Source organism: Nannospalax galili, unplaced genomic scaffold, assembly GCF_000622305.1.
Source record: "Nannospalax galili isolate Female #2095 unplaced genomic scaffold, S.galili_v1.0 scaffold45, whole genome shotgun sequence".
NCBI lineage: Eukaryota > Metazoa > Chordata > Mammalia > Rodentia > Spalacidae > Nannospalax > Nannospalax galili.
Window position 1 is genome coordinate 6,254,569 of NW_008355775.1, and position 8,192 is coordinate 6,262,760.

Here is an 8,192-nt window from a genome sequence, read left to right on the forward strand (position 1 = left end):
CATCAGCGTGGATGCCCCATGACCTCACAGCTCCTCCTCTCACGTCCTCTCTGGCCTGCCATGGTGGACTGTATCCCCTTGACTGTAAACTTTCTCCCTAAGTTGCTTCTTGTTAGGCATTTGGTCACAAAAAATCAAAGTGTATCTAATGTAACATACATGTTAGGAAAAACGTGCATGTTGCTGTGCTGCATTTTTGAAATGAAAATATCTACCACCAATGCTATTTAGCAAACAAAATCAGGTTAATTCAAATAAATATCCTTTATTAAAGAAAAAAAAGGAATATTGTTAAGCACCAAAACTGTGTGTTGTTACATTGCATGTACAATAAGAGAAAAGTGATTGCAATACTTGGTGTACAAGTACTTAACTCTGAAGTCATGAGTGTAAAAACATGAAATACAAAGCAATACAATAATTACAATGCAGAAAAGTCACACTAAAGAGCAAAAGGCAACAGTCAAAACAAGTATTGGAGATTTCAGAGTATTGCTATAAATGCTTGCTTAGTATTTTCCTTGTATTTTAATACTTTAGGATGTTAATTGAGCATATTTGAGTACTATAAATTTGCAAGAGATGGCATTTACAGTACACTGCACACAACGTCCATTTGATGTGATGGTGGGAGAGCCACCCTTACAGCCAAGCACGGTGAACTAGTGTTTTGCTTCTGCCTTTATAGTATTGCACAAAGCTAGTAAATGGTGAGACAGTTTGCCATTGTAATTTTCATTTACCCAAAACGGCTAAAAACATGTCAGTTTCATTAGTCCTGGTGGACATTATTCATGCAAAATGATCTGCAGCCTTCCATTTTTCATAATCTACACATTATTGTTTCACACTTGAAAACATATACAGTACAGTGAGAAATTCAGTAAGCCAGTGGGGACTGTGCCAAAGAAGCTGAAGTCACTGCATGGGGTGCACTCTCCACCCTCACTGCCTCCCACAAATGAAGGGGAATGTGACCAGTGATGCGGAGACTTCTTTTTGTGGGGGTGGGGTGAGGCAAAGGGCTTGATACAGGGTTTCTCTGTAGCCCCAGGTGACCTGGAACGCTCTATGTTGAGCAGGCTGGCCTGATCTCACAGAGATCCACCTGCCTCTGCCTGGGAGTAAAGGCGAACGCTGGGATTAAAGGTGTGCACCACCATGCCCCCCTGCAGACAATGAAATAAGCATGGGGTAGGCTGCATAGTGCGCTATCCCCTGGACCTTAATAGTTAACCATATAACATGCAAATGAAAAAAATTTTTTTTCTCCTGTTAAAATTCACCTTTATAACAAACACCAACACTTTTTGTTTTCAAACATCACTTTTCAAGGTCTTTTCTACTTGCACTCAATTGCCCCAAACAGAGCCACTCTTAACTGTACCTGAATTTACAGAAATTGAAATAAAACTTCCCCTTCCTCTCAAAATAAATGGCTGACTTGAAACTCAGTGTGAAATAACACACACGAGCATGGTAGACGCGGAGGTATATTTCTGTGCATGCACCTTGTAGTGGACCAATGTGCTTTTAAAAGGAGGGAAACATTTATAAATTTGGAATTCAATCAATGAAACCATACAAGTGTCACATTGTACATTTACTGTGGGCAAAACATAGAAAAATTTAAAATATGCACATCTTTGAAATAACTAAAGCAGCAAACGTTTAGTTTATACACACACTATACACACTCCAAACCAGGATTCCCTCCCACTTTTAAAACTTCTGTTTACATACATGATAGTTTAGGTAACTATATAAACTCATTTTGTAGGAAAACCTTTTAAATTACATATTTATAAGATTAAAAAATACCACTGCTTCATTTTATAAAGCAATTACACAGACTCTTCTTAATGTGCTCTAACAAAAAGGACTTTGCAGCAGAGTTCAGAAATCACTACTGAATTGCTCAGTGGCTCTAAGTAAACTCAGTGTGCTCCATCAGTAAGGTGCTTTTACTTCATCATCTCTCTTCCATCTAAAATAAATCTTGTGGTCACTGGCTAACACCAAGTACAATTCTATACTAAACAAATGGCAACAAACTGTTTGAAATGCACATTTACCTTTACATTAAGTTATAGTCAGTGCAGGAATTAGGTAAGACTAAAGTTCGCTGCTTTCACTGTCAAACGGTTCCATTTAACAAGTAGTCTGCAATAGTTTGAAATGTTTTTAGTTGTTTAGGGCTCCTTTTTGTTGTTACAAGTAACCTGGTATCACATAGGAAACCTCAACTCCCTGATAGGGCCAAAAACCACTTTACAGCTGGTATCTGGTGCATAATACATAACAAAGCTGGGAATGGGGAAAGAAAGCTTTAAGGTCAAAATCATTTATTTAAATGGACACAAGCACATTCAGTGAATGTTAATTCCAGAACGAGGGCTCATGGAATGTAGAGAATGAAACTGCAGCCTGGGTGTGTCCCTATTCCATGAAGAGGTTGCCCATTAGGCTGGGGTCCACTGGGTTTTAATTCTTAGTATACAATTCAGCACATTTTAGGACACAATGTGGCCATGACCTGTGACATCAATGTTGCTCCACATTCAACTTTGTAGAAAAGAGGATTCTCCTTACAAACACATACATACACTATAAAGTGCTCACCCATCGTGGCCAAGATGCATACCTTACTGACCTCCAGCTGTGTCTACCAGTACCCTTAAGAATGCATTTTGCAAAGAAGCTTAAGCTGTACAAAAACACTAAGGAATGACTGTTTTTATGCTGTTCACAAATCCCTTAAGTCTATATATATATTCTCTCTCTCTCTCTGTCTGTCTGTCTTTTTGAGACAGGGCCTTCCTGTAACCCCAGCTGGTCTCGAACTCAGAGATCCACCTGCATCTGCCTCCCAAGTGCTGGGATTAAAGGCATACACAACTACGCCCAGATTAAATCTATATTCTTTAGACAAGGTAACTGTTGATCCCTTAAAAACTCCCCCAGACAATTCCATATGGCTAAGATACAACCAACTAGGATTTAAAACTGCCGAGAATATCTTTTTTTCTATACACACTACACTAGCTATTGTATGTCATTTTGGTTGCATTAAGGGAAATATTTGAAATTAATATTCAAGTGTAACCAATAGCATTAGCCATAAACATTGCCAAGTAATCTACTTGCTTTCTCTATTTTATGTATAATGCAATTAGGACTCTATTTGTAAATTAACTTCTAAATCAACTAAGCATAACCAAGCAGCTGTTTATGAATATAAAGATGACATATTCACAGAAGTGTAACTGTCAATTATTTGGAAATAGTGTCATAACCAAACTTGTACAAATTAACTACAAGGCCAGAGCTCATCACTTCTGGTCTTCAGGCTGCATCGGGTATAAAGCCAAAAGGCTTCATTATAATAGGAGCATAAGAAACTAAGAAAAACATTAACCATGCTTATGTCATTTTTGTGGGACTCTAAAACTGCTTTAAATTAATGAGGGCTAATCTGGTGTTTGACAGACATGTGGATGCTAGTTACATAAAATTTTATTGTGCATAACTCCAAATGTGTAGGATTTTGTTTGGAGGGTGGAGGGGGAGAGGTCCCAGAGGTGGAACCCAAGGTCTTGCACTCCACTACTGAGCCATACCCACAGCACAAGAACAGGAATCTTGAGGCAGGGAAATGGATGTGTTGGAAGAAAATAATATGCCAGAAAATGGGCAGTCTCAGATTTTAGCAAATGAGGTCATTCCTAGACAGCTCTGATGAGATGTGCGAAGAGCTGTGGATGCAGCCCTACCTCAGATTAGTAGGGCTTGATACCCCTCTAGTTTTTGTTAAGACTTACTATATCACAGTGGCTTTGGTTAACATTAGATTCTGTATTTTCCTAAAGCTAAAAAAAAGAAATCAGAAGCAGGCATGGATGGCAAAGGCAAGAAGATGACTTGCAAATTTGAGGCAAACTTGTTATAAACAAGTATTTTAAAAAACCTGGATATATGAAATGTTATGTAGAACTGATAGATGATTTTTAGGTTTGTAAATTTACATTGAAAATTGGCATTTTATCTAACCAGTGGCACTTTGGGTTACATATGTTTTGGTACTTTAGTTATCTATTAGGTGTATTACTGGTCATCCCAGACAAAAAGTGGGGCTTAACACTGGTAACAAAACCAAGACATCAAGAAATGGTTAGAGAAGCCCCTAGTCTCATCAATAAACATGCTATCAATACTGATGCATGCAAAGACTGTTTTCTATAACCCACTGCCAGAAAATTTCCTCCATAATTATTTGAAAGAAAATAGCCTTTAAAAACGACAAGAGTGTGAACAGTGTTTCTGCTGGAAAACGTGTTCGTGTAGGCTGAGGAGCTTTTACTCCAATACTGCTTCTGGGGCTAAACCAGAGAACAGCTTTCTAAGGTATGAAGTTTTTTTTGTTTGTTTGGGGTTTTTTTTTTTTGGTATTTCGATTCCTCCATATAAAAGCCAAGATCTGTCTTAAGCATTAGCACACATTAGAGAGTGCCGTGAAATGGGACCAGCACATCTACCTTCCTGCATGGTCACATAATCCTGCTGACAAAACATGTCAGCTCTATTCATAAATGGATCCTTCAAGGTTCCAACACAGCAAACATCAGCACCTATATATAAGCTCATATATTAAGTATACAGACTCAGTGACAGTAAGAAATGCTCTCTCCTCAAGTTCTATTCAGAGTGTTTCAAAGTAGTGAAATGCCAGCTGGAGATTTTCGGTCTTTGGCTACGTTCTGGGCTTTTGCAGAGCACATGCTCTTCCCTGTGGAGCATAATAATAAAACCTTAAACTGGTGCATGATACAAAGAATTGCAATCTGTATCCCTACTGTTGAATCCTGATTTTGATTCTCAATAGGAAAGTCATGAGTTATAGTAACCAAGCAGTAGTTCAAACAAAAGGACTAAAAATAATTTGAAACATTATTAAATTACAAAGCATTGCTTCTCATAAACAGGATGTACATAAAATTCAAACTATTATAAATTCAGAATTATGAAATGCTATTTAAAAGCATGGAGATTTTAACTTCAAACTCTTAACAAAGTGTAAGACTCTGGACTCCTAAAAATATGCCTTGTTCAATGTGTCATGTTACACACACATTAATGTTATCCCAATTGGCTTTTCAGATGCTGAACATCTTTATGAAAATTCCTTTGGAGATGAATAAAGTGGATCTTTTAAGTATACTCTGATTCTTTTAATTCCTGACCTATAACTACCATGATAAACTTCTTTAGACTGTCACTACTTCTGTAAGCTGATGTGGAAGCAGCTGATTTTCAGCAAATGTACTCTCAGTACACTGAAAGATGAATCTCAAAGCAGTTCCAAAGCAGCTCACTCAAGTAGAACTTGACCAACCCAATCTTTTTCGAATTCATAGTGACAACTAGCATGGGTGGCCACCGGATGTAATGGGCAGCTGAGAAGAGAAGGTGCATAATAGCCAGAAGGCCTTTTCTTCATTGCAGTCAGGAACATTGCACACCTGAAACTCAAGTGAGCACTATCAGCTAGAATGACTGGGAGTAATAACCTGCCAATTGTGCTTCCTTTTTTTCCATACCACTGAGCCACAGACTCAGGATCTAGTGGAATCCAATTGTGGAACCAAGAGCTCAATTTCTGTTTTCCCAAAGAATCAGAACCAGTCTTCATCTGTAGGTATTTTTCTTCTTTCTGTTACCTGTTTGTAAACAAAATAATAGAGCTTGTTAAAACAAAATACCTTTTAAAAGTACATGTACTCCCTCATATTCTTCACAAAACCCATGAAAAACACTAATTTTTTTGTATTTTCTGAACAGAAATTTACACAGTGCTGTGTAGGATTTACCTTTTTAAAAGGAGGAATCTGCTTGCTTAGTTTCATTTTTTTTTTTTTTTTTTTTTTTGGTTTCCTTTTTTTCTAGACAAGGTCTCACTACCTAGCCCTGGCTGTCCTGAAACTCAGAAATCCACCTGCCTCTGAGTGCTGGGATTAAAGGCTCATGCCACCATACCAGGCCTAGATTAAAAATCTCAAACATTCACTTGGGAAACAGAGTTTGAGGCTAGCCGGGTCTACATAGCCAGTTCCAGGACAGCTGAGGCTATAAGGAGACCCTGTCTGAAAACGATCAGAAAAAAAAAACCCCTCAAACATTATAAAATGTTTCCCATTACACTTTAGTAGGACATTTCACTTTGGAATGTGCTACTAAGAAATATTAAAAAGGACTGCACTGAAAAATTAAACCTGAATTTTGAAGACTTTACCTACCCCAAAAGGGGTGGGAGTGGGGGAAACTACAATTTTTGTCAATTACATATTGAAATATACTACTTTGACCTTGTAGTAAAACCAATCCCACATGTTCCTTTTGCCGCTCTAATATGGCCATCAGCAGTGTCTCAGAAAACATGGACTTCATGTTCTTCCCACTGTGTATCACTGTAAATAACTACCTAGGTTTGAGACGGATCCTACAGGAATCAAACTGGAAACCTGCCATGTGCGGATGGAGCTGGTGAAGGACAACACAGAACAAGAGACCTTTACTTTGTACAAGTTTCAAGAAATTAGTTCTCTTAAGGTTTTGAGTTGAGGCCAGTGTGGGCTATATACTCTTACCCAACAGCCCCCCAAAGGAAGGGAAAAATAGAAGAAATTATCTATCTTTAAAGTATACGATTGAGGATGCAGTAGATTGTTTGCCTAGTATTTATAAGGCTCTGGGTTCTACACCCAGCATGGTCAGACCCTATCAGAGTAACAGGTAACACAAATGATTACTTCTATAGTCATTAGTAGAGAATTATGTAAAAGTTCAGTGCTTTTGTGTTTTCCCCAAGCAGTGCTCCAGAGCTCCTGCCTTGTCATGTGGCAGGGGGACAACACAGCCGATGGATTGCTTCCACCACAGCTGCATAGGTTTAACTTAAAAAAAAAAAAAAAAAAAAATGTGTACGAGTGTATTGTCTCCATGTAAGTGCTCGAGTGTCATGCAATACCAACAGAAGTTAGAAGAGGTCACTACTCCCTTGGAACTAGAGTTACAGATGGTTGTTAGCTGCCATGTGGGTCCTCTGTAAGATTAGCCAGTGCTCTTAAACCACTGAGCCATCTCTCTAGGCCCAGGTTCAACTTTTAAGAGTGACTTTGCAGGTGCCTGAATTCATACATTAGCTGAGAGTGGTAAACAGGTTTTCTTTCAACACTGTACAATATACATTAGCCATGAACAATCAGCCTCTCACACTATACCAATTCCCCCAAGACTAAATTAGTGGCTAGACACTACAAATACCACCTCAGTTAAGTTATACAAAATGCAGTTGCAATGTCTATGTGTCAAGCCAGATCTGGTGGGACAGGAGAAGACAAACAAGGATATGCCAGTCTGAGCAGCTGTATGTGAGGGGCAACTATGAAACTAGCCAATGAGCACCATGATGCTACAGCAGTGACCTAAGGAGCTACAACCAGCAGGAGTCAGCGGAGCATGAAGCAAGAACTGTACAGCTGGGGTAACCCATAAACACCCACTGCAGAGAAGATCCCACCAAGACAGTCTCTGAACACTACCATGTTAAATAGAAATACTGTTTCATATTCTATTTCTTTAAATAATATGTATTGGTATTTTTCTATAAGGTATGGTGTACCCACATGTAAGTGAAAATGGTTGAAATCATACTGGGATCCAAAATGTTAAGTTATACTAAGTTACTGAAACCAGGGCAAGCAGAGCAGCAGTACTAGTAGATGTTGGCTGGATCAACATAAAGGTAACATACAAACACAGGTCACAAAGAATATTGACTTTTGTTGGTAAGCTTGATCCAGATGCTGACTGGGAAGGGTAGGATGAAGAGGTAGCAGAGAACATTTTCATGATGAACCAGAGCCCACAAGGAACAGGTAAAATTGCCCTTAGTATTTTATTTCATATAACTAAATACAGTCTATAATCAAAATTTAAAAATCTGAATATTTCACTTTTTTTTGTGCCAAGTCTTCAAAATCCACTTGTACCTACATATACATCAGATCCCCTTAGGTTATGATGTCAAAGTGAAGAATCCCCATTTCTTTCTTTTTTTTTTTTTTTTTTTTTTTTTTTTTTTTTTTTTTTTTTCCCTTTTTTTTTGAAACAGGGTCCCCCTTTAGCCCCCCCTC

At 38.3% G+C, this 8,192-nt stretch overlaps 1 protein-coding gene across 1 annotated transcript in view; it reads right to left on the reverse strand.

The window, feature by feature from the left end:
• Positions 1-245: 245 nt before the first annotated feature.
• Jmy (junction mediating and regulatory protein, p53 cofactor) overlaps positions 246-8,192 on the reverse strand; it is a 74,722-nt gene continuing 66,775 nt past the window's right edge. The window contains exon 11 of the mRNA XM_008853333.3: positions 246-5,717. The gene's annotated coding sequence lies outside the window, so the exon portion shown is untranslated. The remainder of the gene's footprint in view (positions 5,718-8,192) is intronic.